Here is a 16,908-nt window from a genome sequence, read left to right as displayed (position 1 = left end):
CTCTCGGACACAGAGCACAGCACTAAATGTGCTGCGGCCTGGAACAGAGCAATGCTGGGCCCCCGAAAGGAGTCGGGGTGCAAATTTCACCAGCCGATTAAACAGCACCTTTGCCAGAACCTTCCTGTCTGCATTGAGAAGCGCTATGGGACGCCAATTCTCAATGCAAGACGGGTCCTTACCCTTTGACAAGATGATCAGAGCAGACCTCCTCATTGACTTCGGCAGAGTGCCCGAGGAAAGACACTCATTGAATACCTCAGTCAAGAGGGGAACCAAAACGTCCTTAAAGGTCTTATAGAATTCAGATGTTAAGCCATCTGGACCAGGCGATTTTTTCGGGTCAAGCCCTTCAATCGCCAACTGAACTTCCTCTTCCCTGATCATTTCTGTCAAAACGTCAAGAGAGGGGTCTACCCCTGGTTCGGGGACAGCTTCTGCCAGGAAAGCCGACATCTCATCCCAATCAAGATCCCTCTTCCCCAAGAGGTGCGAGTAGAAGGATCTGACAACCTCCAGGATCCCTGATCTGGATCGCCTCAGGGACCCCGTAGTGTCGACCAGTCCTGTAACCACTTTACTATTCACTGACATCTTGCAGTTTCTGTAAGGGTCGGGCGAGCGGTACTTCCCGTAATCCCTCTCAAAAACCAAAGATGCGTGTCTATCGTACTGACACCTCATAAGCAAAGATTTCACTCTGGAGATCTCCTCGCGGCTACCTCCAGTTGAGACAAGATGCTCGAGTTTCCTCCTCAGACCCTCATACAGGCGGTACCTGCTCAGACTCCTGAGGCTCGAGAGCTGGCGGAAGAATCTCGCCACCCTTTCCTTGAACATCTCCCACCACTCTGACCTACTACTACAAAGATCCAGTAAGGGTACCTGGCGAAGAAAATCCTCAAAGGACTGTCTTATCTCCGCTTCTTCCAAGAGAGACGAATTGAGCCTCCAAAAGCCTCTTCCCATCTGGAGGGTCTCTGTAACATTCAGAGAAAACAAAATTAAACAGTGGTCGGACAACTCCACCTCAACAACAGACACTGCTGAAGAGACAGCTTCCTCCTTTAAATAAAACCTATCTATTCTGGACCTACAGTTACCTCTATGATAGGTGAACCCCTCGTGGCCTGGGGTGTGCCGAATGTGGACATCCACCAGGCGAGCCTCACTAGCTATACTATTAAGGGCGACGCTATCATAAGTCAGCTTGTCTCTGGAACCTCCTCTATCTCGGGGCCTCGTGACAGCATTGAAGTCCCCTCCAAAGACAACCTGCCGACTTGTAAAAAGGTAGGGCTTGATCCTCATAAAGAGACACTTCCGGTCCCACTTAGATTGGGGACCATAGATGTTAATGAGCCGGAGCTCTTGTCCCTTCATGAGGACATCTAAGATCAGGCACCTCCCCATTTCTAACTCAATAACCCGTCGGCATTCCACCGGTGCGGTAAAAAGGACCGCCACTCCGCTATACGGCTCGGCCGCAAGAGACCAATAGGAGGGCCCGAGTCTCCACTCCCTCTTAGCTTTAAACACATCTGCCATGTTTGGCAGCCTGGTCTCTTGCAAAAAGAAAATGTCAGCTTCAACCCGGCTGAGAAAATCAAAGGCCGGAAATCTAGCTGTATTTGACTTTATGCTGGCGACATTAATGGACGCCAGCGTCAACGGAGTGGGTTCCGCCATCATTGGTGATTGAGTTAGATGGCTTTCTTTTTCCCACTCCCCTTATCCTCTGCCTCAGAGGAGGAATCCTTCCCCCTCTTTAATGACATGGAGGTATCCATTTCCACGCGTTTTTTATTTTTTTCGTCCTCGTCTCCGGACTCTGGGCCAGTCCCTCCCTCCAAAGATCTTATGTTCCCAGAAGGAGGAGACTCGGCGCCCCCTGTGAGCCCCGCCGAAGCCAGAACCTCACCCTCAGCTTCCTCCTCAGAGGAAGAGATGTTTTCAAGGGCTTGGAACCGGTTAGAAAGACCAACCAGAGGGGAGTCGGTTTTTCCTTCCTTAGGTACCTTGGTCAGAGTGAGAGAAGATTTTTTTCTCCCTTCTTTCTCTTCTTTTTGGTGCCGAGCTTACGCTTGTCCTCTAGCCACTGCCTATTATCCTCATCCATACTTTCATAATGGGAGGACTCTGAGGCAATGGCACTCTCCTCCCTGTGGATCCTCCTGACCTCCTCATCCAACTCATCATCCCTTGGGGCCTCAGCAGCAAGACTGGCATCCAGGACAGGGGCCGCCCCAGTAGCCCGAGGCTCACCCAGCTCCCTATCCTGTCTGCGCTTGTCTAGACGCCTTAGCTGGGCAGGTGTCTTTTTATTGCTTCTCTTCCTTGGCCCCTCAGCTCCCTCACCCTTGCTAGTCCCTTCCCCAGCAGAATCAGCCTCACGGCTTCCTCCCACCGGGGTCACGACTGCGTTAGCGAAGGAGCGAGGACAACGGCTGAATGGGTGACCTAACTCACCACACAGGTGGCACCTAATCTCCACACAAGATGCAGCAAGATGGCCGACATCCCCACACAATGCACACTTCTGCACAGTGCAGTTTGCGCTGAAGTGTGTGGGGTCGCCGCACCTGTGACAGAGCTTCGGTTGCCCCTGGTAGAAGACCAGGATACGATCCCTACCCAGGAAGGCAGATGATGGTATGTGGGCAACCGTACCACCTGAACGCTTAAGTTTTACCATAAACGTCCAGGCCCCTGACCAGATACCAAACTCGTCACGGTTTTTCTTTGGCATCTCCACTACCTCTCCATACCGGCCAAGCCACGTCATGATGTCATAACAAGAAAGCGACTCGTTACATGTCATCACGGTCACTTTCTTGACTTGATTTTGGCGAGACACCGCCTGAACGGCAAAGTCTCGCCAGCCGGGCTCATTTTTTGCCAACTCATAGTTCGACCAGAAAAGTTCAAGCCCCTCCAGCCGAACAAAGCTGACATCAAACTCAGGTGTGGAATAGGGATGTATCAAGGCGTAGATGTCAATCGCCTTGAAGCCCATCCTCAGCAGGAGCTCCACAACCTTCGACCTTGGAGGATATGCATCACTGCCCCTCCACTGAAGACGGACCACATTCCTACGCACACTACCCGGCCCGGCTGTTGGGAGGGACCACACTGTATCCCCCCCTCTTTGCTCTCGGAAGGCCCCGAGGCCATGCCTCTCTATCCAGAAGGATAGATCAACCTCTCGACCCTCTACCATTAGTGATCTCTCTCCCCTCTTTAGAGCCTCCAGGAGACGCCGTTGCAACATGCCGTCCCCAGAGCCCAGAGACGAGGAGGACGCCCTATTTCCCCCGGAGGTGACAGCGGCATAACTCCTGACAGGTGCTGCCACCACCGGGGGGGCAACCGGACCAGTGACCACATCCACACCAACAGTATCACCATTACCCACCTCCATAACCTCCTCACCCTCCACCAAACCAGCAACCACACCACTAGACAAAGAGTTTTCCTCATCCATACCCACCACCACATTCACTCCTGCTGGACCAGTGACAACAGGGGGTGACATTTTGGCCTCCGCATCATCAGGCACAAGGGGCTGAGTCTCCTCCACAGAACTGGAGGTGACCTCACCCCTGGTTTTATGTGTGCCCTCCGCATCATCAGTTGATATTTTCCGCTGCTTCATGGTTGCTACCAGGCGCCGCTGATCTTTCGCTGTTGTGAGGCACCGCTGATCCTTAGCATCAGGATCTTGTTGACCAGCGGCGCCAACACAGAACAGGACTTTGGTGGGAGGACCGGAACGCCCAGCCCCGGTAACCCCCTCACACTGCCGCCGCTTCTCAACTAAGTGATCAGCGGCAACAGCATTCAGGGGCACCGAGGCTACCGGAGCTGCCCCTGACACCGGGCTGCTCCCCCCTCCCACTGGGGAGCGCACCACAGTATCGTGGCCTGATTTTTCGCCCGCCGCCGGGCCGCCCTCACTGTCCAGCCTCTCGGCTGATGCACCTGCTGCTACGTCCCCGCTACTACAAGCAGAAACGGAGCTCTGCGCCTCACTACATTGCTTTGTAGTCTCCCCGCGCCTTTGCACCGGATCCACAGCAGAACCCGGGCTGGGCTGGGCAACGGGGCTTATACAGCGAGCTGACCCTGCAGCCGACTCAGGGGGTACAGGGAGGGGGGCATATACATAGCTTACCGCTTCCTGCAGCTTAGGTTTGATCTTCTTCACCTTTTTTTTCCGGCCCCCAGGTGCCTCCTCTGGCAAATCATCACCAAGATGGAAGTTCTGAAGGCACACTGGGGACTCCAGGAGCTTGATCTCTGCCATTAGCGCCCCTCCCTGGTCGATGTCACTGTCCTCCCCAGAGCCAGCAGAACTGCGACGAGATGTCATTGACGCCTGTCCAGCAGGGAGCTCGCTGCACGTGGCCTGTGAGTGACTAAGCAGGCTGCCAGGTGGGGCTTTCTGCTGGTCATCATCCTCCTCCTCATCATCATCATCCACCTGGCACTCAGGCTGCAGCCCCATCTGCCTTTGCTCTCTGTTATCAGCCATTTCTCTGAATCGATCTTCATTAATAAGTTTTTCCTTAAATGGTCCACTTTTTTCTCTGATGAAAGCTTTTCTGACTTCAAGCTCATTGATGTCATCCTTCAGTCTCCTTACCTCTGCCTGGAGCTGATTCTTCCTCGGTTTGGAGGAACCTGCAGCTTTGTTGCTTGTGCAGCGCAGCTCCTCTCGGAGCCTCGTGATGGTCTTGCTTGCGTCTTCATACTCACGGAGGTGGCTCATGACCCGGGAGGCATAGGTGGACACAGACTCCCGGGGGCTCTGCAGCGCCCAACCCTCTTCAGTGAGGTCGGCTTCACCTCCGTGAGCACTCAGCTTTCCTCCAGAAGGACCGCCATCTTGCACACTAGCAGGCTTCTCCTCCATGGAAGCCTTGCGGCTTCTCTGGGTCTCTGCAGACCTGGGGGGAGTAGGAGCCACATTGCTGCGACTCCTGGTGGAGCGTCTCACCCCCGTCCTCTGATGTGCAGGCTGGTTGCTGGTTCCTTCTGCCCCCCGCCAGCCTGGTCCGGGAAGCAGAAGCCTGGGACTTGGCTCCTTCACTCATCCCAGGAAACCCACTCCCTCCCTGGGTAAGAGAGAGAGCAGGTCCCCGGGTGGAGAGGTGGTGGTTCTCAGGAGCTCAGGAGCACACAGCAGGTTCAGCAGCGACCGCACCCACAATCAGCACAGTGAGTAGCAGCTGAGCAGAGCTGCACCCACTATCCTGCTGGAGCAGTCACTGTGCACATACATTACATTACTGATCCTGAGTTACATCCTGTATTATGCTCCGGAGCTGCACTCACTATTCTCCCACCATGTGCTCTCCTCTGTTCTCTCCTATCTCATGTGCTGATCGGTTGTGATATATTCAGACATCGCGGTTTTGCTGCTCGGCCAAGAATCTTGTGGTTTTACAACAAATTGTTATCATGGGTAATGAGGTTGTTCTGTTTGGTGCAGACCCCCTTCTTCCCCTTGGTCTTGTGCAGGAATTGCTTTGGGCTTGGTAGTAACAATATATTAGAGAGCGGCACAGAAGAGGAGAGTGCGGAGCAGCAGCTCAGCGTCCCTGCTGCCTCTGTACGTGCCACATCTCCTTCCGCTGATGTCTCAGGGGCACTTGTGGCTCTGAAAAATGTGATCAATATCACCATGGAAACATGGCAGAAAGAACGTGATTGGCTGCAAGCAGCGATCAGCTCCTTCCTGAGCCGCAGCTGATCGGCCTCCGACAAGACCGGTGAGGAAAGTAAGAAGCAGCGCTCGCAGTGAGACTCCAGGGAGCCGGAGACTACCCCTCCTCTGACTCCACAAGGAGTCATACTACACAGATGCCGCGTCTGTCCCAACGGGGACCCCGCACACGTCCCAACGAGCAACCCCGCCATCCAACTCAACGGGTGACCTCCCATCCGTCCCAATGGGCAACCCCGCGTCCTTCCCCACAGGCGACCCCGTGCTGCATCCATCCCATAGGACTCCGTGCTACCTCCATCCCAACAGGCAACCCCGTGTCACGTCAATCCCAACGTGCGACCCCGCATCCAACCCAAAGGGCAACTCCGTATCCAACCCAATGGGCGACACCGTATCCGTCCCAATGGGCGACGCCACGTCTATCCCAACGGGCGACCTTGCCTCCATCTTAATGGGCGTCGTCGCCTACGTCCCAATGGGAGACGTCGCCTACGTCCCAATGGGCGACGTCGTCTACGTCCCAATGGGCGACGTCGCCTCCCTCCCAATGGGCGACGTCGCCTCCCTCCCAATGGGCGACGTCGCCTCCATCCCAATGGGCGACGTCGCCTCCATCCCAACGGGCGACCCCGCACTGATTATATCCGCATTTATTGGCTGCGCATCGTGTCTGTCTCCGCCTGCACTGGTAAGCCGATTGGCCACGTGTGCGGCACCAGACCCCGGACTTATGTTTCTCTTTTTTTTTTTTAGAAGATATTAAATATTAAACATAACTAACGCTTCTGTCATCACAACCACAATGTGACATAATCATGAGCGTTACAGGGTAATTCCCAAGAAGACCCCCACTGCCATTACCCTTACTATCCCCTACCTCCTGGATAACTGGCTGAACGCAGGGGGTCTGACCTCCGGGACCATCAGTCCGTATTGGGAGCTTGACCTGGGACAGGCAGCCTTGTCCTAAATGCGGAGGTGCACATGCTCGGCCCCCCACACTGTCATTGTCTACAGGATTGAGGCAAAGTCTTGTTCTTGGGCTTCCCAAGCCTCGACCTCAGGATTTCTAGGGGTCAGACAACTGGGATCCAGTGGATGAGAGATCACCCTTTAGATACACAAACATTTGCCAGGATCCAATTGCCGTGACCTCCCTGAAGCCTCCATTCAATACCCAAAGAGCAAGGTCAAAGAGAGTCACAAAATCTAAGAGGATCTGACCATGTTATGGCCGCATTCAAAATACTGCAGGAGACAGCTGGGCCCTATGAGGGACACATCATGCCAGAGGGGCTCCCTGTGTATAATGGGGCCATTTGCCACGTTTCCCCAGCAGGAGCATCAGACCGTGTGCAGACTGCGCTGACAGATAAAACTGCACAACGTCCAGTAATACCGCACACGACTCGCGCACATTGGGGCAGAATCTGCAGGAAATCAGCAGCCACAAGTTTTACACTAAGTCGGCTGAATTTCGTTGTGGATTTACAGATTTCTTCTTCCCCTTAGGAAGTTGAATCAGCGGTGAAGATCGTCATGAATCACCGCGCCGAGGACACCACATCCAGAGCGCCGTCAGCGAACCCCGCAGACCACCCGGGTTACAGCAGCAGCTGCTCCATCCAGACAGGGGTCTGCTGCACATCCATCCCGTGGATCCAGTCCACAGTGCTGGAGCGGGGGCTTTGTATGATTCTCCACACTCATACAAATCGTCATAATAAAGTCACGCTCCCCTGAGGAGCCGGGTCCTGATGTTACAGACTTGTGCATTTTGCAGGATCTATGAGATTAGAAACATTCATTACCACGGGAAAATCAGCAGCTAAGTAATACTGCACTAGTGACACCTCCGTGGAAAATGAGCGCCGCAGTCGTGTCAATGACGCTGGCTGTGGGATGACGTCCGACACCTTTCTGCATCTTTCCCTTTTACCATATTACGTTGCGCCCCAGAAATGCCCCTCGCGCCATTGTCCACAGCACACAGCGTGCTGTACAGGCCTTCGGTATGAGCGTGTGGGACGAGGCCTACAATCGGCGGATTCTCGCTTCTCAAATCTTCTCAAAAACTTATTTTGTTACGTTTCACTTCTCATAGGTGACTATGGAGATCACTAAAAAGCAGTATGGAGTGAAAGTGACTGCCTCCTGCGACGCCTCGCTACATTTGTTGGATATTTATATATATATATACTAGATGGTGGCCCGATTCTAACGCATCGGGTATTCTAGAATATGCATGTCCACGTAGTATATTGCCCAGCCCACGTAGTATATTGCCCAGCCACGTACTATATTGCCCAGTGAACTAGTATACAGCACAGAGCCACGTAGTATATTGCCCAGCCACGTAGTATATTGCCCAGCGACGTAGTATATTGCCCAGCCACGTAGTATATTGTCCAGTGACGTCGTATATTGCCCAGTGACGTAGTATATTGCCCAGTGATGTAGTATACAGCACAGAGCCACGTAGTATATTGCACAGCGACGTAGTATACAGCACAGAGCCATGTAGTATAGTGCCCAGCGACGTAGTATAGTGCCCAGCGACGTAGTATAGTGCCCAGCGACGTAGTATAGTGCCCAGCGACGTAGTATAGTGCCCAGCGACGTAGTATAGTGCCCAGCGACGTAGTATAGTGCCCAGCGACGTAGTATAGTGCCCAGCGACGTAGTATAGTGCCCAGCGACGTAGTATAGTGCCCAGCGACGTAGTATAGTGCCCAGCGACGTAGTATAGTGCCCAGCGACGTAGTATAGTGCCCAGCGACGTAGTATAGTGCCCAGCGACGTAGTATAGTGCCCAGCGACGTAGTATAGTGCCCAGCGAAGTAGTATATTGCCCAGTGACGTAGTATAGTGCCCAGCCACATAGTATATTGTCCAGTGACGTAGTATATTGCCCAGTGACGTAGTATATTGCACAGCGAAGTAGTATATTGCACAGCGAAGTAGTATACAGCACAGAGCCACGTAGTATATTGCCCAGCTACGTAGTATATTGCCCAGCCATGTAGTATATTGCCCAGTGACGTAGTATATTGCCCAGCCACGTAGTATATTGCCCAGCCACGTAGTATATTGCCCAGCCACGTAGTATATTGCCCAGTGACGTAGTATACAGCACAGAGCCACATAGTATATTGCCCAGCCACGTATGTCACAGGTTAAAAAATAAAAAATAAACATACTCACCTTCCGATCCGAGGCCCCCTTGTAGTTCTAACATACTCACCATACTTGTAGTTCTGTCGCCTGTGTGATGACAGGTCCTTCTCCTGTTGTGTATCCGCTTTTTGGGCTCCCCTGGTGGTTGCTGGTGGTACTGGTGACTTGTTTGCACTTTGCTGCTTCTGTTCACCTGCTTCCATCAGTGTTTGGGAGTTTCCTATTTAGCCTTGCTCTCCTGTCATTTCCTTGCCGGTCATCATTGTAACCAGAGCCTTCGGTTGCATGTTCCTGCTACTAGTCTGCTGATCAGCTAAGTGGACTTTGTCCTTTTGTTTTGTACCTTTTGTCCAGTTTGCAGTTTTTGTAATTCTCTGTAGCTGGAAGCTCTTGCGGGCTGAAATTGCCACTCCTGTGTCATGAGTTGACACAGGAGTCTTAAAGTAATTTCAGGATGGTTTTTGAAAGGGTTTTCAGTTGACCGTGAAGTCCTCTTTTGTATCCTTCTGCTATCTAGTAAGTGGACCTCTCTTTGCTAAATCTACTTTCATACTGTGTATGTCTTTTCCTCTTAATTCACCGTTATTACATGTGGGAGGCTGCTATCATCTTTTGGGGTATTTCCCTAGAGGTAAGCCAGGTCTGTTTCTTCCTCTACCAGGCGTAGTTAGTCCTCCGGCTGGCGCGTGGCATCTAGGAAGCCGTAGGTATGCTCCCTGGCTACTGTTAGTTGTGTGGTAGATTTAGCTCACGGTCAACTCGAGTTTCCATCACCCGAGAGCTCGTTCGTTATTTATATGTTTCTTACGTTCCCTTGCCATTGGGAACCATGACAGTATGACCGGACATTGTTAAACTTATTGGCAGAAGAAAGGAGAGAAAAAAGAAGTCTGTAAATTTTTTTTTTTTTTTTTTCGTTTCCCCTATGCTTGCTCCATAGTTGGATCAGTTGTATTTCAGCTCTAATTACTGCCTTTGCCTTTCTCTCCTTATAATCCTTGAATGGCTCTGAGCTCACCTGTTTAAAGATGGATCCTCAGAGTTTGGCTGCAGGTTTAAATAATCTTGCTACTAAGGTTCAAAATTTACAAGATTTTGTTATACATGCTCCTATTTCTGAACCTAAAATCCCTACACCAGAGGTGTTTTCCGGAGATAGATCTCGGTTTTTGAATTTCAAATATAATTGTAAATTATTCCTTTCTCTCAGACCTCACTCCTCAGGAGATCCTGTCCAGCAGGTTAAGATTGTAATTTCTTTGCTGCGAGGTGACCCTCAAAATTGGGCATTTTCATTGGCACCAGGGGATCCTGCGTTGCTCAATGTGGATGCGTTTTTCCTGGCTTTAGGGTTGCTTTATGAGGAACCTAATTTGGAGATTCAAGCTGAAAAAGCTTTGATAGCCCTATCTCAAGGGCAAGATGAAGCTGAGATATACTGCCAAAAATATCGTAAATGGTCTGTGCTTACTCAGTGGAATGAGTGCGCCTTAGCGGCAAATTTCAGAGAGGGCCTTTCTGATGCCGTTAAAGATGTTATGGTCGGGTTCCCTGCGCCTACAGGTCTGAATGAGTCCATGACTATGGCAATTCAGATTGATCGGCGTTTGCGGGAGCGCAAACCCGTGCACCATTTGGCGGTATCTTCTGAAGAGACGCCAGAGAAAATGCAATGTGACAGAATTATGTCCAGAAGCGAGCGGCAGAATTATAGGCGTAAAAATGGGTTATGCTTCTATTGTGGTGATTCTGCTCATGTTATATCGGCATGCTCTAAACGTACTAGGAAGGTTGACAAGTCTATTTCAATTGGCACTTTACAGTCCAAATTTATTTTGTCTGTAACCTTGATTTGTTCATTATCAGTTATTACCGTGGATGCCTATGTGGACTCTGGCGCCGCTCTGAGTCTTATGGACTGGTCCTTTGCCAGGCGCTGTGGGTTTGATTTAGAGCCTCTGGAAGTCCCTATACCTCTGAAGGGTATTGATTCTACACCTTTGGCTTGTAATAAACCACAGTTCTGGATGCAAGTGACTATGCGTATGACTCCAGACCATCAGGAGGTGATTCGCTTCCTTGTGTTGTACAATTTACATGATGTTTTGGTGCTTGGATTACCATGGTTACAGTCTCATAACCCAGTCCTTGACTGGAAAGCTATGTCTGTGGTAAGCTGGGGATGTCGGGGGGCTCATGGGGACACTCCTATGGTGTCCATTTCGTCATCTATTCCATCTGAGATTCCGGCATTTTTGTCTGATTATCGTGATATTTTCGAAGAGCCTAAAATTGGTTCACTCCCTCCTCACAGGGATTGTGATTGCGCCATAGATCTGATTCCTGGCAGTAAATTTCCAAAGGGTCGTTTGTTTAACCTATCTGTACCTGAACATGCTGCTATGCGCGAGTATATTAAGGAGTCCCTGGAAAAGGGACATATTCGTCCTTCTTCATCACCTTTAGGAGCCGGTTTTTTCTTTGTCTCTAAAAAGGATGGCTCTCTGAGGCCTTGTATTGATTATCGACTCCTGAATAAAATTACAGTCAAATATCAGTATCCGTTGCCTTTGCTGACTGATTTGTTTGCTCGCATAAGGGGGGCTAAATGGTTCTCTAAGATTGATCTTCGTGGGGCGTATAATTTGGTGCGAATTAAGCAGGGGGATGAGTGGAAAACCGCATTTAATACGCCTGAGGGCCATTTTGAGTATTTGGTAATGCCTTTCGGCCTTTCTAATGCACCTTCTGTCTTTCAGTCCTTAATGCATGATATTTTCCGTGAATATTTGGATAAATTTATGATTGTGTATTTGGATGATATTTTGATTTTTTCTGATGACTGGGAGTCTCATGTTCAGCAGGTCAGGAGGGTTTTTCAGGTTTTGCGGGAGAATTCTTTGTGTGTAAAGGGTTCAAAGTGTGTTTTTGGGGTTCAAAAAATTTCCTTTTTGGGGTACATTTTTTCCCCTTCTTCTATTGAGATGGACCCTGTCAAGGTTCAGGCTATTTACGACTGGACGCAGCCTACTTCTCTGAAGAGTCTTCAGAAATTCTTGGGCTTTGCTAATTTTTATCGTCGATTTATAGCTGGTTTTTCTGGCGTTGCTAAACCTCTGACGGATTTGACTAAAAAGGGTGCTGATGTTGCCAATTGGTCCCCTGCTGCTGTGGAGGCCTTTCGGGAGCTTAAGCGCCGCTTTTTGTCTGCCCCTGTGTTGCGCCAGCCTGATGTTTCTCTTCCCTTTCAGGTTGAGGTCGATGCTTCCGAGATCGGAGCGGGGGCGGTTTTGTCGCAGAGAAGTTCCGACTGCTCAGTGATGAGACCTTGTGCGTTCTTTTCGCGAAAATTTTCGGCCGCCGAGCGAAACTATGATGTTGGTAATCGGGAGCTTTTGGCCATGAAGTGGGCATTTGAGGAGTGGCGTCATTGGCTTGAGGGTGCCAGACATCAGGTGGTAGTTTTGACTGATCACAAGAATTTAATTTATTTGGAGTCTGCCAGGCGCCTGAATCCTAGACAGGCACGTTGGTCGTTGTTCTTTTCCCGGTTTAATTTTGTGGTCTCGTACTTACCGGGTTCTAGGAATGTGAAGGCAGATGCTCTTTCTAGGAGTTTTGAGCCTGACTCTCCTGGGAATTCTGAACCTGCTGGTGTCCTTAAGGATGGGGTGGTTTTGTCTGCTGTCTCTCCAGATCTGCGACGTGCTTTGCAAGAATTTCAGGCGGATAGACCTGATCGTTGTCCGTCTGGTAGACTGTTTGTTCCTGACGATTGGACCACTAGAGTCATCTCGGAAGTTCATTCTTCTACTCTGGCAGGTCATCCGGGAATTTTTGGCACCAGAGATTTGGTGGCTAGATCCTTCTGGTGGCCTTCCCTGTCTCGAGATGTGCGTGTTTTTGTGCAGTCTTGCGATGTGTGTGCTCGGGCCAAGCCTTGTTGTTCTAGGGCTAGTGGGTTGTTGTTGCCCTTGCCTATTCCTAAGAGGCCTTGAACGCACATCTCTATGGACTTTAATCTCGGATCTCCCTGTTTCTCAGAAGATGTCTGTCATCTGGGTGGTGTGTGACCGTTTTTCTAAAATGGTTCATTTGGTGCCATTGCCTAAGTTGCCTTCCTCATCTGAGTTGGTCCCTCTGTTTTTTCAAAATGTGGTTCGCTTGCATGGTATTCCGGAAAACATCGTTTCTGACAGGGGTACCCAGTTCGTGTCTAGATTTTGGCGGGCAGTCTGTGCCAGGTTGGGCATTGATTTGTCCTTTTCGTCTGCATTCCATCCTCAGACCAATGGCCAGACGGAGCGAACTAATCAAACTTTGGAGACTTATTTGAGGTGTTTTGTGTCTGCGGATCAGGATGATTGGGTTGCCTTTCTGCCGTTGGCGGAGTTTGCTCTTAATAATCGGGCTAGTTCTGCCACTTTGGTTTCTCCTTTCTTTTGCAATTCAGGGTTTCATTCGCGTTTTTCATCTGGTCAGGTTGAATCTTCAGATTGTCCTGGAGTGGATGCGGTGGTGGATCGGTTGCATCGGATTTGGGGACAAGTGGTGGATAATTTGGAATTGTCCCAGGAGAGGACTCAGCAGTTTGCTAACCGTCGTCGTCGTGTTGGTCCCCACCTTCGCGTTGGGGACTTGGTGTGGTTGTCTTCTCGTTTTGTCCCTATGAGGGTTTCTTCTCCCAAATTTAAGCCTCGGTTCATCGGTCCTTATAGGATTTTGGAGATTCTTAACCCTGTTTCCTTTCGTTTGGACCTCCCGGCATCTTTCGCTATCCATAATGTGTTCCATCGGTCGTTGTTGCGGAGATATGAGGTACCAGTGGTTCCTTCTACTGAACCTCCTGCTCCTGTGCTGGTGGAGGGTGAATTGGAGTACGTCGTAGAGAAGATCTTGGACTCCCGTATTTCCAGACGGAGACTTCAATATCTGGTTAAATGGAAAGGCTATGGTCAGGAAGATAATTCTTGGGTACCTGCCTCTGATGTTCATGCCTCGGATTTGGTTCGTGCCTTTCATAGGGCTCATCCAGATCGCCCTGGCGGTTCTTGTGAGGGTTCGGTGCCCCCTCCTTAAGGGGAGGGTACTGTTGTGTATCCGCTTTTTGGGCTCCCCTGGTGGTTGCTGGTGGTACTGGTGTCTTGTTTGCACTTTGCTGCTTCTGTTCACCTGCTTCCATCAGTGTTTGGGAGTTTCCTATTTAGCCTTGCTCTCCTGTCATTTCCTTGCCGGTCATCATTGTAACCAGAGCCTTCGGTTGCATGTTCCTGCTACTAGTCTGCTGATCAGCTAAGTGGACTTTGTCCTTTTGTTTTGTATCTTTTGTCCAGTTTGCAGTTTTTGTTATTCTCTGTAGCTGGAAGCTCTTGCGGGCTGAAATTGCCACTCCTGTGTCATGAGTTGACACAGGAGTTTTAAAGTAATTTCAGGATGGTTTTTGAAAGGGTTTTCAGTTGACCGTGAAGTCCTCTTTTGTATCCTTCTGCTATCTAGTAAGTGGACCTCTCTTTGCTAAATCTACTTTCATACTGTGTATGTCTTTTCCTCTTAATTCACCGTTATTACATGTGGGAGGCTGCTATCATCTTTTGGGGTATTTCCCTAGAGGTAAGCCAGGTCTGTTTCTTCCTCTACCAGGCGTAGTTAGTCCTCCGGCTGGCGCGTGGCATCTAGGAAGCCGTAGGTATGCTCCCTGGCTACTGTTAGTTGTGTGGTAGATTTAGCTCACGGTCAACTCGAGTTTCCATCACCCGAGAGCTCGTTCGTTATTTATATGTTTCTTACGTTCCCTTGCCATTGGGAACCATGACATTCTCCCATACGATCCTTGCTACCGGAACCTGCGGCTTGTACGGAGCGTTTACCGGAGGGGTTACCGCTGGCATTAACCCTGTGTGAGCGGTGACTGCGGGGAGTATGGAGGGACTAATCGGACTGTGGCCGTCGCTGATTGGTCGCGGCAGCCATGACAGGCAGCTGGCGAGACCAATCAGCGAATGAATAACCGTGACAGACAGAAAGAAAGAAGGACAGACGGAAGTGACCCTTCCAATTATATGGTAGATATATATATATATATATATATATATATATATATATATATATATATATATATATATATATATAGTAAATATTTTATGTTATTTTTCAGTCGTCCTTGTGATAAAATTCATGATGTATCAAGGACTAGATGGGGGGTAAAACCGCAGAGGTGACCGGCCGTTCCATGCAGGACCACGCTCTCGTCTGGCCAGTAAATGTGCCCCTTTGTGATCTCTGTGCTCTCCAGCTATGAGCCCTCCTGTGATTTCTGTGCCCCCTCGTGATCTTCGTGCCCCCCCCCAGCTATGTGCCCCCCCGTGATCTTTGTGCTCTCCCCCCCCTCTCCCCCCCCCGATGATCCCTGTGTCCCCCCGGTGATCTATGAGCCCCACCCAGTGATTTATGTGCCTCCCCAGAGATGCCGGTCCCCCCCCCCCCCAAGTGCTGTTTATCCCCCCAGAGCTGTATGTGCCCCATGCCCCAAGTGATATGTATATTCCCCAGTGCTGCATTTGCTCCAAAAGTGCTGTATATCCCACTGAGTACTGTATATGGCCTCCAGTGCTGTACACCCCCCACCTGTGCTGTATATAGCCCCCAGTGATGTATGTGACCCCACCAGTGATGTATATTCCCCCCCAGGGACATATATACCCCCACTGATGGATGTATATAGACCCTCAGTGATATCTATTCCCCCCAGCCTCCCCAGTGATGAATATGATGAATATGTCCCAGCATCTCCTGTGATGTCTATGCCCCCCAGCCCCTCCTGTAGTTTATATGACCCCAGAGTCTCATGTGATGCATATACAGCAGTGTCAATATTTACTATGTTATGTATGTACAGCAGTCCCAGCATCTCCTGTGTATATACAGCAGCCCCTGTGTCTCCTATGTGTTGTATACACAGCAGTCCGTGTCTCCTATGTGATGTATATTCAACAGTCCCAGCATCTGTGATGTATATACTGCTGTCTCCGCGTCCTCTATGTGATATAGATACAGCAGTCTCAGCGTCTCCTGTGTGATGTATAGACAGCAGTCACAGTGTCTCCTATGTGATGGTTATACAGCGGTCCCATTGTCTCCCATGTGATGTATAGACAGCAGTCCCTGTGTCTCCCATGTGATGTATATTCAACACTTCCAGCATCTCCTGTGTGATGTATATACAGCTGTCTCAGCGTCCTCTATGTGATATAGATACAGCAGGCTCAGCGTCTCCTATGTGATGTATAGACAGCAGTCACAGTGTCTCCTATGTGATGGTTATACAGCAGTCCCATTGTCTCCCATGTGATGTATAGACAGCAGTCCCTGTGTCTCCCATGTGATGTATATTCAACAGTCCCAGCATCTCCTGTGTGATGTATATACAGCTGTCTCAGCGTCCTCTATGTGATATAGATACAGCAGGCTCAGCGTCTCCTATGTGATGTATAGACAGCAGTCACAGTGTCTCCTATGTGATGGTTATACAGCAGTCCCATTGTCTCCTACGTGGTGTATACACAGCTGTCTCAGCATCTCCTATGTGGGGTGGACGGGTATCCCCGTGGACATTGCTATCGTTTGAGGTAATGTGCAGCTATGTTTTGCTTGTGATATTTGAGTTGCTGGTATGATAGTCCTCTTTGATGTAGGTGCTGTAGGCTATATATGTTGGTACTATCCACTAATTCTTGATGCATTTGCACCTTGCCACTTGTGGACTTCTGTGATAGGCCATTACCTCTGCCCAGGGTTACCCCTGTCTTTGGGCTTATCCTTATGCTGATGGCATCCAGTGTCATCTTTTTAGCCCTACTTTGTCTGTCTGTCTGTTAGTATTTTACTATTGTATTTAAATAAAGCATTTGTAATTTTTGGATTTTGTGACTGCAGTGTGGTTCTTTGAGATTTTGCTATTCTAATTTGCAGTTATCCATATTTTTCCATACACTGGTGGTGGT

The 16,908-nt window shown here is 50.0% G+C and overlaps 1 protein-coding gene across 5 annotated transcripts in view; it reads right to left on the bottom strand.

The window, feature by feature from the left end:
- The window catches only part of ARHGAP39 (Rho GTPase activating protein 39), a 170,097-nt gene that overhangs the window by 99,743 nt on the left and 53,446 nt on the right, over nucleotides 1-16,908 (bottom strand). The window lies entirely within an intron of this gene.

This window comes from Ranitomeya variabilis, chromosome 6 (genome assembly GCF_051348905.1).
Source record: "Ranitomeya variabilis isolate aRanVar5 chromosome 6, aRanVar5.hap1, whole genome shotgun sequence".
Taxonomy (NCBI): domain Eukaryota; kingdom Metazoa; phylum Chordata; class Amphibia; order Anura; family Dendrobatidae; genus Ranitomeya; species Ranitomeya variabilis.
This window is presented reverse-complemented; position numbering and strand designations above follow the sequence as displayed.